This window comes from Xenia sp. Carnegie-2017, unplaced genomic scaffold (assembly GCF_021976095.1).
Source record: "Xenia sp. Carnegie-2017 unplaced genomic scaffold, XeniaSp_v1 HiC_scaffold_6, whole genome shotgun sequence".
Taxonomy (NCBI): domain Eukaryota; kingdom Metazoa; phylum Cnidaria; class Anthozoa; order Malacalcyonacea; family Xeniidae; genus Xenia; species Xenia sp. Carnegie-2017.
This window is the reverse complement of record NW_025813526.1, coordinates 11866848-11882940: the sequence shown is the minus strand read 5'-3', so window position 1 is coordinate 11882940 and position 16093 is coordinate 11866848. Positions and strand designations below refer to the sequence as shown.

Genomic DNA, 16093 nt, shown 5'->3' with positions numbered 1-16093 from the left:
GCATTGCGTGGTTATGTAATATTTAGACGTCATTTCATGTACATTCCACAAAATAACTAAATATGGATAGAATGAGTTTGTAAGATAAGTTCATGACGCGAAGATTTTAACGTTCAGCAACGATTGAATTTTTAATATTTTGATTTTGTCAATCCTAATGAAAATAGTGTTTGTAACCAAGCTTTAGCGTTTACTGCAACTGCTACAAGATCATGTTTCTTCGGTGTAAGATACTTACTTATAAAAATATAAAAAATATACACAATCATATTTAACGAAGTGAAATATCACACAGTTGTTGTCCGCGATTAAGAAAAAAATGCATGCAAACATTTAAAAGTGGCTGCTTCCTTCATCTTCAAAAATCTTTTACTTATAAATAGATAGAAAAATTAACGCAGGATTTTGTACAGAATTAAAAACAGAAATAACTGAACATAAGTTTTTAATAAACTATTTGAAATTATAATCTCCTATGTTGCTATTGAATGACACATTTTTAGAAAACCACAAGCCTCAAGGCAATTCTATAATCGAAAATTGTACATTAAAGTATGGAAAGATGATATTGAAAATGTGTTTGTTATCTTTCAATACATAGGCGCATTCAACATGACAAACAAACATCAAGAATTTTTCATATCATACAAATCAAATATTGCTCAATTATAACAACATGCGTCAGTTATTTAATCAAAAACATTGATGTATAAAACTAGAAACTTTATTAATACATGCATATCAATGTAATGGGACAAAAAATGCTAAGGCAATCAATCAATACAAAAAAATTAAAAAGGGACAAGCTGTTGAAAGGAACTTGTTCTGGAAAGTTCGCTACGACTCTTGTTTTTATTTTGTCTCTATCGTGTAACGTAGAAGTTTTATTTTGTGACGTGTTAAGTTTGGCTTCGTGATTCATCCACATGTGTCCCAGCAGGTGAAAAAGGGTTTTTGCAGTGTATATATCGTAATCATAAATCAAGAAACAAAAACTGATTTAAAATATAAAAAGGCGACTTGTGTAGAGAGATAATATGAGAGACAATGGCAGACCTTGGCTATGTTTAAGCGTCTATTTTTAGAAATTTGTATTCTTCCAAGTATTGCATTAATCATTAATAATTTCTTAGATACTTAGAGCGAAAATTAATGTGATTTTTCTATTCAGAATTAAAAACACGTGCAATTGCTAAAATTGATTTGAAAAATTAGTTAATTTAGAACAACAGGTTCGTCTGTTTGTTTAATTGACGAAAAATATTTGTATAGCTTTAAACCAATCACGATAAAAATTTTTATAAGTCTGCTTATGATGTTGTTGTGTGATTTTTAAAAGCATACGACCAATTACTTTTTCTTTTTTCAGTAAAAGAAAGACTAGTTTGTGTGTTTTGGAAAAAAACTTATTAATAACTGATATTGAAATATCGTATAAGAGTGATACGAGTCAAATTATTCCTTCTTCATGCATAGCGTTGTCAACACCTTTAATTCATCAACCTGATTTCAATTTCCTCATTGCAAATTCATTTCATAATTAAAATTTAATTTCTAAGATTAGCGCGTGTTAAGCCTGTGCTGACACAAAAAATATCACATTGTGTTTAGTCTCTTCATAAAGGTTGTGCATGTGAAGTAGAAAAGGATAATGAGGTTCATATCTATCTTGATCATCTTGATTATGTTGTGTCTTTTGGCTGTAAAGGCAAGATACTATAAGGTATGTAAATATTTTTTACCTTCTGCTCCACTATTTTAACCTCATATCCATATAAAATAACATATATTAATCCTAATACAGTTTTAATATGCACATGAAAAACATGTGACTTGGACGAGATTTGAACTCGCAACTTTGGGATGAGTGTCCTATCCTTTGGGCTTGGTAGCTCAACAGGTAGAGCGGTGAACTAGTATCTCGAAGGTGCGAGTTCAAATCGTCCAAGTCGCATGTTTTTCATGTGCATATTAAAACCGTGTTGGGATTAATATATTATATATATTCTTTTATGATAATTTGTATTAAATGACTAAAAAAACACAATTTCAAAAACATGTGTTCCAGAACACTTTAGCAAATTTACAGCGTAAATGTCCGGCTTAATGAGACCTTTGCAAAGATAAACTTTAAAGCTCTATTCACTATACAAATTAATACTAACATAGCTTTTACTGAGGTAGACTTTTTTGCGTGTAAATTCTATTTAGGCGAGGTACAATATTTCAAATGCAAAAATAAACACACGACTTCTTATTTTGAAAAGACAACTAACTTCAATACTTTGTAATCCACGAGAGTTTAAAAACATATTTTTCAGAATTTTTTCAATCAGTGAACAACAGCTCGGGTTTGCTTTCAATACAACTCATTAAAGTCAGCAAATGATTTTCTTTATATTACATTGGAAACAGAGAACTCTTATTTTTACAAAGAGCAAAAAGTTACAGGCGCAGAGTCTTTACTGATAATCGGAGAAAGAGTTTAGACAAAACTAAGTATAGGTTATTGGGCGCTGTTTTATATAGGAGTATTTGACTCTTATAATATAAACATCATTGTACTTCGATACACAATTAAAATTTATTCTTATAAAGCCTTTCTTTTGAAAGCGACTTTTAGATATGTGTATTCTGACCACTGCAAAGCTAAAATAAGATAGAAAGTTTTGTCTTAGTAGAGCTTTCAGACTTCCGTGTCCTCTTGGTCTAATTTGTCTTGTTATAGTTAGTTCTTATTTTATTTACAATTCCTCATTTACTTTAAAAACAGTATTTCTGATACAGCTGCATACACCGGCTAACATCGTTTTGCGCTGAAATAATTTACCACGACCACTAAAGCTCTCATATTTAATGTTTTAGCTACTATGTTTTAATACTGCTGGTCATGAACAAAATATCGGAGATATAGCTATTGACTATATATCAACTGTAATTGCGGCTTTTATCCGCAACAGTTGTTTTGAAATACAAAAATAAGGGTTATCAAGCTACAGAACTAAAATAATAATGTTTAATGTGTTGACAAGCTAAAGATATTTATTTGATGAACGGTTAACTCGGTAAATAAGGATTTATGTTTTAATTGTCTGGCTAATGCACAGAGAACATATTTCAACTGTTTCCTTGTTCTTTTCAGGAAATTGCACAGAATTGTTGCATTTTGGAATTATGATAGTTGTTAATTATATAACTAATAAAAACCTCATTTAGTCATATTTTAAGCTGTGAATAAAAATAAATATCTAACAATGTTATTCAAGTCATTTATCTTTTTGAAATTATTAATGAGCTGTTCAAAATAATTTTAAAAAAAGTCAATGTTATTCAATAGCATACTAACAGTCAAATTATTTCCGATCTTACAAAATACCATCATGGCCCTATGACAAATGTTAAAAGGAAAGTCGAAAAATTGTTATCCATGAACTTTGCGTGCTTCTTTAAGCATTAAAAAAATCTTAACTATTTTTACGTGAGGTAAAACTAAGAAAAACAAGTTTATTACATACATGAGCAGCATGTGTCACTTTCATTAATTAACTAAAGTGTTTTATCGTTTCATGATGTGCTGAAAATTGATCTTAATCCGAATTTACTAAAATTTGGGATTAATTGAATTTTCCATTGAATACATCAGGTAAAAAAAATCTCAAAACTTAATATAATTATGTTGACGTGTTACGATTGAACTTTTGCGCATACCGGCAAAATTGAATTCAAGAGGTCATGCATGTCGACGCATTCAGTGCGACAGTCTGAACGAATTATTTATGGCAACAAAGTGCGCGTAAGATAAAGACAATAGAACTAAGACGTAAAATACGATGTACATAACTATTAAAACTAACAGCTATTAAAAACTTTTCAGTTGTGACAAAATGCAAACCACTGAAAAATGATCATTTCACAAAATCACACAGACGTGAAACAAATTTTATCAACTAATACCCAATCAGCCAATTGCTGACGTAACCAAACATGCAAAATACCCTTTTTGTTTTTGCACGAATTTACTATTTTGTAGTTGTGAAAGATCATAAAAAAATAATAATCAAGTATATAGCTCACAATTATTCATCTGTATTGCAGTGTAAACAAAAATCAACTGATTATCATGGGCTGTAATAATACAAACATTAGTGAGCTTTAGCAAACAACTACGACTACGAGTAGGAAGTTTTGCTGTGTGCGGGAATAGTACAAGTAAGTCCGTAGTCGTTGTTGCATCGTCAAATTGTTTTTTAAGCGTAAACAACAGAACGATCTTTTTATTGTGAAAAACACCGCATTTTAAGTAGTATCTACGGCTCAATTTGTCCATAATAACATCGACGAATTGGTAATACTGATATAGCGAGGATATAATACTGCTTAGTGAGAAAATTCTTCATTATTTTACGTTTTTTTATTGTATATTTGCAGTACTTTATTGTTTTTCTATAATTCACTTTGCGTTCCAGATACATGGAAGTTTTGCAGATCGTATTTTCGTTTTAAATGTAAATCTTCGTTCAAAAAAGGGACTTAAATAAAGCTTGAAAGGTCAAAAATAGTATTGTAAACGAATTTCGCGCATGTTAAAAAAATTTACCTACTTTCTTTTCTTTAAAAAACATCGTAGTTGCGACTATAAGTTTTCAACAAAGATTGATGCCGGCTACGAGTTTTTGATGTCACAACAATGTTTTTGCGCCAATATGACGTACTTGGTACTTTTAGTCGTACTCGTATCCAAAGCTCCATATTGTCTTTTTTAGAAATGCAAATCAAGTTCAGAGTGCTATTTCAACGAATGCTGCTCACGGGGACGCTGCAAACCAATGATTTCACCCGGATACCGTTGTAACGTGTATCGTATACTTCTCAGTCAACAATGTCCTTGTACTCGAGGATTTACCTGCACTGCAAAGTCACGTGTAAATAAACGACTTAGATGGACTTGCCAGTCAATAATGTGGGGACACGATCCAGACGAAGAAGAGCTTCATGAATGGTTTGAGATGTTTTATTAACAATGTCTCTAATTTTGGAAAGACATCCTCTATAATTACTATATGCCTTTCATTTAATTATTTTAACAATTTATTTGTTATACACTTTGTTACATGTAAGATTCTCATCGGGAATAGTTATACATAACTATTTCCGAGACAAAAACAATAATCATTAAACTTTTTTGTGAGTATTACGAAATACAATTAATTTGAAATGAAATATGATGAAATATGTTCAAACTTCAACGATTTTTGTCATCAGTAACTCAACTTGGATATGGAAAAACTATGGAAAATAGCCCGGAACTGCATAGAAATAACTAGAATTTTTGGAATCGCAGTTCAGAAGTATAAACGGATTAAATAATCTCATTTATGGTCATAAACTGATCAATCCTTTAAAGTTACAAGACTTTTTTACGAGTAATTCGGAGTGAAGCCAGTATTCGTTTTTTTATACGGCAGATTATTCTTTCTCACTCGCTTTACTATAGCCACAAAGGTTGTTTTCAATCTTCTGCGTTATCTTAAAGCACAATTTGGCCATGTGTTGCTATATTTTCCATAGATTTGTTAAGAAAAATCTTTCGATGTGTCTGTCCCTTAGTAACGGTGGCGGTGGCTTCAAAATTTCTTACCACAATTATAGAGTTGCTTGTCCAGTCTTTTTTCAAGATCAGTGGGCGGAATATGAAATAAAATTTTATATAAGCAGTTTTGAATACTGGTTGGCTAAGGAACTTGGCGCATGCTCAAATCTGCTGTTTTTATATTCGAACTCAGGATATTTTAAATTGGCGAAGGTTGTAATTATTCGATGTTTTAATATGAGTACAGTGGTTGGTGATTATCAAATTACGAGATCATTGTCGGTATTAATTTTCTAATGTGTTTGCTCTCAAATTGCTATTTTTTATTTGTGTATGACACAATGGCTTCAAGTGCGACTGCAATTTAGTCAACTAATGTTGATTTACTAAATAGCTTATTAGCTAAGCCATTCTCTGCTCGATTGTCGGTGGAGCAGAATGTTATCGTCCATGAACGGCCTACTCCTGATTTAACAATCCAAAATAAGGGACGAGTATTTCAGAGAGATTGGTATGAGGCGAAGGACTGGCTGTGTGGCAGTACACTTTGCAAAAAGTGTTTTGTTTGCCATGTCTAAAATTTTCCCCGCAAACATCGCCATCATTGACAAAGAATGGCTACAACGATATGCCGAGTATTATGTCTGATGCTAAGAAGCATGAAAATTCTCAATCACATTTCACTGCTTTTAGGACATGGAAAATATATAGAGCTTGTAAACGAATTGATTGTGTTATATCCCTCGTGAGAAGAAATGAGATTCAGCGTCACAATGAGGAGGTAAGAAAACTCAAGGAATTTTAGAAAGTGTTACTGAGGCAGTGCTATATTTGTCAAAGAAAGAGTTGCTATTTAGAGGTCACGATGAGTCCGAAGGTAACTTTAACAAAGCTAATTGTAGAGAGTTGCTCAAATGTTTTGCTAAGTTTGATTCTGTATTTGAGCGTCCACTGTACAGTAGATTATCAGGATCTGATATAGTTGGTTACAGAAGATTTACTGGAGTCTCCCCAGAAATTCAAAATAACCTTATTAGCTGTCTTGATTCAATTATTGAAGATGAAATCAGAAAGGAAATAAATGATTGCATATTTATAAGTATTTTGGTTGATGAAGCATCTGATGTGTCCACCAAAGAGCAGCTAAGTATTTCTGCTTGTTTTGACAAAGCAAGTGAAATTAATAAGAGGCAATTAGGATTTGTTGATGTAAGTACGAACAGAAATGCCACAGCAATATCATAAGTTGTCAAAGATAAAGTTGATGAGTATTCTGATATAAAAGAAAAACATGTTTTGCAAACATATGATGGTGCTTCAGTGAGGTCTGTTCATATCAATGGTGTTCAAACATTGGTTCGACAAGAGTATCCTTTTGGTCATTTTGTTCACTGAGCAACTTATATATTGAACCTGGTCCTATGCCAGTCAGCCTCATCAATTTCTCCTGTTAAAAACGTTTTCAGTAATATAGGTACATTCAGCACATTTACAAACAATGCACCAAAAAGAAAAGCCTTTCTTACGTCGAATAACTTTGTGTTTCCTGCCACTGGTGAAACAAAATGGTATTATTGCTCTGGATTAATCAATGTACTACACAAAAACTATGAAATTTTTTTAGATATTTTTGAGAGGGAACTTGAACAACCAGCTTGGTGGGATGATGAGTCATTAAGTAAAATAATTGGATTACTGCATTATCTTGATAGCTTTCTATTTGTGTTCTAGTGTGTGCTTTTTTACAGGATTTTAGAACAGTCCACAATCTTGTATTCCATTCTTTTAAATAAGAAACCTATTTTAATAGCAAGATTGACAATTTTAAGCAGTTTGTTGTATCACTTCGCACAGATCAAGCTTTCACCGAGTCTCACGAAACTGCAGGCCCACCAACAACCAGAGAAGTTAGTAGATGAAATTACAAACAGATTTATTTTGAGATTATTGATTCTATTAAAGGCATGTTAAGTTAACGATTTCAACATATTAATCAGTTCAAGTTTTTAGATCTTGTAATCCTAACCTATTTACTACATGGAAGGGCATAGTTCCACAGGAGAAGATCAATCTTCTCAAAGATAAGTATAGTCCTCTTTTTGACATCCAAACTTGGGTTATTCAACTTTCACCATTTACAACGACAATGACTTTCACAAAGAGTGCAGTAATGAGGTGCTTAAATACGACTGCAACTTTATTCTCCAGTGGAGTTTACGTCAAATGGTAAATTTATTAAAATCGAATGTTGTGTTGGCAGTGGCAATTGCTTGAGTAGAGAGGTCATTTTCTTGCTTGAAAAGTGTAAAAAGCTATTTGAGGAATAGAATAGGTCAAGGTTGGCTTAGCTCTTTGTGTAAAATATCTATTCACAAAGATATTATTAAATAAAAAGACAAATCAAAGGCGTTGCATATTGATGTGGTTAAAAATGTTTTAGAAAAAACCAGGAGGCTGGCGTTTCTTTATAAATGATGGCTATAGTATGTGTTTTGATATTTGTTCTTATAATGCATTGTACTTCATTGAGAAAACTAAGCATAACCTTCAAGAATAAAGCCATCCCTGTCTATCTGCCCCAATCTAAACAGGTGTAGACTAACAAGTGGAATGCTAAACAACAATCTCTCTCTATGCATTTTAGGAATTGTCATATACTATCTTTTTTGTGCTAATCCATTTTTTTCTGTTTATTCAGGGGCAGTGATGAGTTCGATTCACTATGTTTTAGGGGACAATTGTCTCCTGCGTAACGTTTCTCTGAGCCACATTTAGTTCCTTTTTAATTAGTTGCAATTTTAACGATTTCCACGTAAGAATGCAGCTAACAAAAACGGGTTTTTATAGCTTATTATACAACTAATAATTCGCCCTTCAAATTGCAGGAAATGCTGTTTGCAAGGCTCTGAATTCAAAAATTTTAGGGGGGGAGCATGCCCACGGACCATCCTAGTGGGGTCACGCCTCTGGCGTGACATGGGTTGGCGGAAGTTACTATTTTCCTGGCTACGATACTGAGTTCAGTAATTGCATTTGTGATGCTTTACTGACAGTAAAATTGTCGCATTAATTAAGCCACTTTTACATCGAGAATCGAGTTACTGTTAACCACTTTGAAATAGTTTGTGTACGAAGATTGCACTGTTGCAATATAACTTGGCGCATTTTGATAATTTCAGCTAAAAAATTTCAATTGAATTTTGATAAATTTAGCAAAGTTTTTAGCTCGTTAGTTTTTTTATACTCTTTTACTGTATCCCATTTCTTGAAATTTTGATTTTGATTTTCCATTTAAGGAATGTGTTCAGATTAAGAACTCTACTATTAATCAATAGTTAAAGCAAGAAGAAACTTTAGATGCTAAAAAATAAAACATATTTGGAATATACAGATCTCGTTTTCTCGATCTAATATTATATCTCGTATTCCTGATGCAATCGATATGGGAATTATTAAAGCTTTTGATATATTGACATTTCGTATTTAGGTTGTAATGCATCGACATGGGTACTTAACCCATATCTTAGCCGCTTCATATGCATTTCCTATATTGTCAAAGTGTACTTTTACCTAAATTTTAATTAAAAATGCGGACATAAACGGGATTCATTTGTCACTTAAACTTTTTGGTTTAATATAAATAGTGCTTTTGAAATCTTTACAATGTGTCCATTCAGGTTCCCATATTGCAAATTGATGTCGACCTGGCAAAAGAAGTCAAAAGATTCCCAGCAGCTTTTAATTAGAGCATCTTTTGCATGTAATTGCGTCTGAGAACTGCTCAAGATTCAACCTAACAAGATCCAATGATTTTAATAGATCCTTTTGCCGCCCATAAATATCTACTATCATCAGGAAATTTAATGGTACGAAGATTGGTATAAAAAATGATAAAAATCCTCCATAAACTTGATATCACAGACTACCCGTAGTTAAACTGTAAAAATATGTAATTTTACACTATTTAAAAGCTGTACTTGCACTGCAGAAAGTGTAATTGCACTTTAAATACTCGTTCATTACACTGTAACTAGATTGGCTGAAAGAAATGAAAGCCAAAATCTTCTTGTTAAAACAAAACATTATAGCAGCATTTGTTTATAAATAAACATTTACTCAAACTGCAGTCGCTTGAAATTTTAAAATTACAAAAGAATGCAAAGAATAGAAACTAAACACCAAATACTATTATTGAGATGAATGTTTTTAAAGGTAAGGCCATACAATGAAGCTTTTTCTAAAGCGATAGACATTAACGAAATGAGACATTTGTTAGACATGCGTTAGACAATACAGTCAATAAATATCTCAAAATATATATTATTATAAATACAAATGCATACAAATGCAGCACCATTTCTTTCCCCATTCAAGAAGGATACAATAGATATTTGGGTAATGTTGATTTCAAGTCCAAAGGTGGAAAATATACAATACCGGCTGTGAGAGATTCCTTTAAAGTAGATACTTTTTTGACTTTGTATGTTTTTAGATCTTTTAGTAGCAGGAATACAAAATTTTAAGTTTTTGATTTTTTGGAAAAACTCTAGCTTCACTTTCAAGGCAAATAGATGCTAATCGAATTTCTCCAAAAATTATTGTATCTAATTTAATTTCCATAAAAACACAAAATTCCAGAATTAGTTAAGCCACAAGAAGCACAAAACATAATTTTCTCATGTAAAGAAAGCGATCGCTGCTTATTAATTACGCTCCTTTCTCAATCCCTCAAAAAATAAGATTTTCGCCACGCCCAAGACAAGAGATAAGAATAGGATCTTTTTATGCATATTGGAATGCAGTTGTAACATATAATTTATTTTTATTTTAAGATAAGACTTAGCTTCAATAGCAATATAGATAAAATTTAATTTTCCTATTTTTTTTGCTAATTTCAAAATAAATAAGTGTATTTTTCACAGCAAAGCTCTAAGATACTAATATTCACTTAAGCAATTTTTACTTTTCTCTTAAAGTCATTTTTATATTAAAAAGCACGAAAAACTTTTCATTTAAGTCGTGATTTAAATAAAAGTTTAATGACATCAATTGGTTAAATTGAATTAAGAATGCTCCAAAAAAGTGTGTAAAAATAATTTTTGTATATTTTATTATAGATAGAGGTAAGCAGAGTTTATAATTTAATTATAATGCTGTTTTAAAGGCACTGTAGCAAAAAGGAATACTTTATGTTGGAAGCTGTCATACTATAAGATGAACTTTGTATTTTACTCTTAATCAAGTTGGTGAGTTTTAAAAATAAAACGTTTCAAACACATGTCCCTATTGGATACTCGAGCCGAAGAGAATAAACGAGATAATAAAACATTTTCCCAAAAGACGATGACAATTTCTTCTTATTATGGTAGTTTTTTGTCGTGATTATTTGCTTCAAGGATTTGTAAATTTCAAAATATTATTTGATAGTTTCATAGCTACCCATTCAAACATTTAGTCTCAGACATTTTATTTCACTACGCACTTCACTTAAGGTTTCTCTTGTTTACATATTCAAAAATAACGTATTACAAAACGTGTACATAGAATAAGGTGTAGCTAAATGCAGAAAAAGCGCCTTTTAACGATAACTTACGAAATCAATTGATTCAAATTTTATGGCATGATTTTTGCAACAAATATTAAGAGAACTTTTTTTCGCACAGATACGAGAAAAGTACCATAAACAAACCTATATTTCTGAAAGGTCAACATGACGAAAGGTTCAGAAAAGAAGGCAATGAGGCCTTTTCGTGTTGCTAATGACTCTTATTTTAAACCATTTACTTTCTTATGTGCATTATAAACAGTTCGTTGCATGTTACCAGTACAACTTATTGCTATTACTGTTTCATTTATAAAGTTAAAGCAGTTTTCCAATGCAGCCTTTAGCTTTACACTGCATGATCATATTACAGAGCTTTAGCAAGAGTACGACTACGATAACGAGTACGAAGTTGGACCGTGTAAGGGAATGGCACGAGGAAGTTTTTTGTCGTTGCCACTTCGTCAAAATTGTTGCCAACACGGCTACGTGTTGTTGTTGTCGCAACGATGTTTTCGCGCCAAAATTACGTATTTCGTACTTGTAGTCATACTCGTAGTCTTTGCTAAAGCTCCGTGATGTTGAAGACATGCACCAATGTTTCAGCAACTGATGATTCAGTTGAATAATATTTTCTTCGTGTTTTTCATAAATGAAATCGACAATTCATTAGAAATCATACTTAGCTCTTGAACAACTTTTCCAAAAAATGTAATTGAATCAATGTATTTTGAGGGATAGCAAAACTGACAAAGCAAAATGCATAAACCGCGATTCCACCACAAACTGTTCCTTGAGGGCAAGAAAAGTTTGTAGAAATATCAATAGCTCTGGCTAGACCAGGAATTTCCTTTCTTTTATATCTGAAGTTCAATTTATGTGTTAAAGTACGAATCTGTTAACATCTCTTGTCGTTTTAATTAAATTAGGAGCAGATTTTTTCTTTCTATAATATTTTTACGCCAGGAAGCAGGAGCAGATCCAGGGTGATGCCACTGATGCTAGTGTATCAGTCAGATTTTCAGATATTGGGCAATCTTCGTTATTTAAAAAAAAATGGTCAAAATAGAAATAAATCAGCAAAAATGAATACACTTCGCCCTGTGCATTACTAGTGAATTAATTCAATACTTTTTTTCAGTAAACCGACATTTATGTATCATTAAAAAATTTGAACCAAGTAATATAGAAATGAAAGTAAAATCTATAAAATATCGCTTTTATCCGACAATATTTAGCAAAATATGGCAATTGCCTCGATAATTTTGACGAAAATGTAATTAAGTGCCAAAGATAGTACAGCTGTAAATAAATCCAAAGAGTTCAGTGAGTAGTATGAGGACTACCATTTCTGGCCAGTGAACTCTACAACAACTGGAAGGCTAACTTAGCCGCCATCATTGAAGCCTGCATGATCGCCGCCATTGAGGGTAGGGAGGCGGAATATGTCACTTCGATATTGTGGGATTTTTTGCAAAAAGAGTGATCTTCAACCCAGCTTAATGACTAAAAACGTTAAACAATGTTTGGATTTAATAAAAAGCAAGTTTGCAAGTTTGAACGACATATAAACATGTTTAAGCTTCTTTTTAGAAGGATGAAAAGCGAGCTTTGTTTTGGCACATACAAAACTGACCCCCCTCGTTTTTTTTTAAGAAAAGGATGTAAAATACATTTGTCTATCCTTATAATATTTTTTGAATCTTTGAAATTGAAGATATCTGGGCAAAAGCGCTGTTTTTTGATAATTTTTGTGTTTCCGAGCAAAATTAGCTCACCCCAGTCCTTTTTGAAAGTTCAGAGCATAAACAAAAAGAAATACACTTTGCAAAATATTTCAAAAAGTTCGCAACAACATATTTTGATTTCGTTAAAAAAAACTGTTATGCCATATAATTGTGTTATTATTAATTGCACCATTAAAGAGACAATAATAAAAAAGGGCCAATACCCACTTAAAATAAGACAAAAACACGAATGACGCTTCATATTCATAACTTTTGAAACGCTTAAGAAAAAATTGTAATGTAATGCAAGTATGAAAAAGATTATTAGTCTAATATTATAGAATCATCATAAATTTTCACAAATATGACCAAACATTTTAAACACACATCCTAAAATTTAATATATTACATATACATTTATCATCATCTGTATTACAAGAAAAAACTAATTTTACAATCAATATGATATACTATTAAATTTTGATACATGATATAGCTTTGCTTGCTTTACAATTATTTTAAAACCCTGGTTCAAACCACTGAGGATGAGGGTTGCTTTTTGGCATTTGTGTAGAGCAGGTTATATGAGCAATACTTGTCGTGTTGTACACTTGGCTATTTATTAATAAGAATAAACTTGCTGATAAATTACTCAATACACAAATATGGATACATGTCAATTCTTCCACCAGTTCTCGAGAAGGGGGAGAAGTAAATAACCAGAACCAACAATCACCCACAGTTCAAAATTTCAAATCATCACTATCACACATTACAAAAAGAGCATGTGAAATTCTTACAAAGCAAGTCTAACTTTAAAAGCAGTAAAATTGTTATGAAACATGTTATGTTAAGTAGATTGTGCGTATTTTGCACAGCATTCAAAGATACAGACTACCTGTTATCAGTTCTATCTTAAATTTTTGGTCTTTCGATTACAAATATGAAAATCATATTTCGAAGCAAGTTCTTACTTTTATGTTTTATACAATACAACGTTACGTATATAAAACATGTCTTGGTACGTCCACAAAGCATCTTAACACATTAATAACTACATTTTTTCTAACGTTTTTTAAAAAAAAATTAGCATTTAGGCTAGCATTCTATTTCCAAGTTAGCAGTTTTTGCAAAACAATCCGTCACGCAAATAAAACAGTCATGCGAGACACACGCGAAGCGGGAAATCAGCTTCTAAGTGGCTTCAGACAAGTCAAGGCATTATATTGTGAGTTAGCCTTCCAGTTGTTGTAGAGTTCACTGGTTCTGGCGCACCTCACACCTTGAGATCTAGTACACAAATCAAAGAGCCCCAGCCCTAGTTCGCGTACGTATTTACTATGTATGTCTGAAAGAAATACATAGTAAGCACATAATAAGCACATAGTGTAATTATGCTAGCATAATTACAAGAAGCACACAGTAATCACAAAAATCACAAGCCATTCATGGTTCTCATCCTCGCCGACGCCAGTCTCTTTAGCAAGCTGTGAATTAGCAGCACGGCCGCGCCAGTACCCTGCAAGACTGTAGTACGTATCTGCGAAGCGTTCCTCAACGCTTCCGTTTGTAGAAACTCGACCATGCTTTGTCGGGACGACGGTTTTGACACTACGTGTCGTAGGCGACTTCTGTTCAGGTTCGAAATCGTCAGGACCAACGCCATTGATCAGAGTCACAAGATCGAGAACCTTCTGATCATTGGCTAGAGCGTCTTTGCCGAACACCTTCCTTAATCTTTTTAAAAGCACCTCTACAGAACCCTCCTCTGTAAACAGTCGCCCCACCAGGACAGCATGGCGCCCGCGGTCAGCCGTTGCTCGACTCTGCACTACAAACGTATTCGTAACCATGACCCACTCGGGAAAGGCCTTCAGAAATATTTGCGCAGCTGGGCTGTATATGCTTCCTCTATTTCAGCGAGCGCACCTCCAAAGCTATCGAAGACAAGCACATGCGTTCAAGTACAACAAACAGTTAGCCAGTGGTGCCCTCTTCGACCGGATCATGGAGAGGATAGATGTTGTCCGTGTTGCTGATTTAAAACTGCCCATCGTGGATATGTGGTAGGCTGTCGTGGCTACAGACCCCAACAAAACGTCCTCGTGCTCGCTCGGCCTTCAGGAGGCGTTCGATGGCAACGCCCGAGAGCGGGTAATCCATCTTCCATTCCTTATACTGTAATTATGCTAGCATAATTACAAGAAGCACAGCGGAGTTTTTAAAAAGCACAAGGGTGCTTGCCACCGTTAATAAGTCTCGATGATGCGCCTGTAAACATTCTCGAGGTGTTGGAGCGCCTCTACAAATAGTGGGCAGTGGCGCAATGATCAATGTCGCCATTTGACCGCAACGCGCACGGTACGTTCTTTTTCCCCATGTCGACGAACGCCTCCCGAGACATTGCTCTCCACGCCTCCAGCAAGACATCGGGAATATCGTCCAACTAAAGAAGTGGAAAACCTCTCATTTGCACACCTTGACCTCTGAGATCGTGGCGAGCTGCTGCTGCAACACCATGACAGGAAACCCAAAGCTTCTCCGGAAGATCCATCATTAGCTTGATACGTTGTTTATATCTTATACTGTAATTATGATAGCATAATTACAATTAATTGATGTCAACGGTTCTTAGATCCAGAAAGATCGGATACCCTTTGGAAATGTACAATCCAGTGTTGAATTTCAAACAAAAGGACACCTTAACTTATTGGTAGGCCATAGACGCCGCAAGTTGGGCTTAGCAAGCACATAATTATTGATGCCGTCGAGTGTCTGCACGAGAAAGGTTTTGAGGACCCGGCTGTCAGAGTTGTCCTCATATTCCACAGCTTGATAGATCAAATCCGTGTAAAGGAGGACTGCCCGCCGAGCCGTGCTCAGGTCTTCTCCATAAGAAAGGGTTTTCACGATTCCGGAGGAGACACCTGTGGCATCCCACGACTTACCTGCCGCAATCTTTTTTCAAATTCAAGGTCTTACCAGCCGGCACCCTAACCTGAACTCGTTTCTGAGCCCGCACGTAGCTGAAGACTATACCGTCGTGACCGGCGTTGGCCAGAGTCTGGTTTATAACTTTGATGAGATGCCCGACATCTGTGTATGTCCACGTGAGGATGCTGAGCGTGGTCTCGCCGCCACCAGTAACAACGTACAGTTTGTTGCTTTCAGGCCTGACATTCAGATAATGCAGCTCAAACTGGTTACTTTTGACGAAAATCGCATTTCATGCTG

At 33.9% G+C, this 16093-nt stretch overlaps 1 long non-coding RNA gene across 1 annotated transcript; it reads left to right on the top strand.

Annotated features, from left to right (window-relative positions):
* Window positions 1-1591: 1591 nt before the first annotated feature.
* On the top strand, window positions 1592-5246 carry LOC124457628. The gene is made up of 2 exons (XR_006952700.1): window positions 1592-1723; window positions 4764-5246. It is a non-coding gene; the product is annotated as an uncharacterized LOC124457628 (long non-coding RNA).
* Window positions 5247-16093: the final 10847 nt, after the last annotated feature.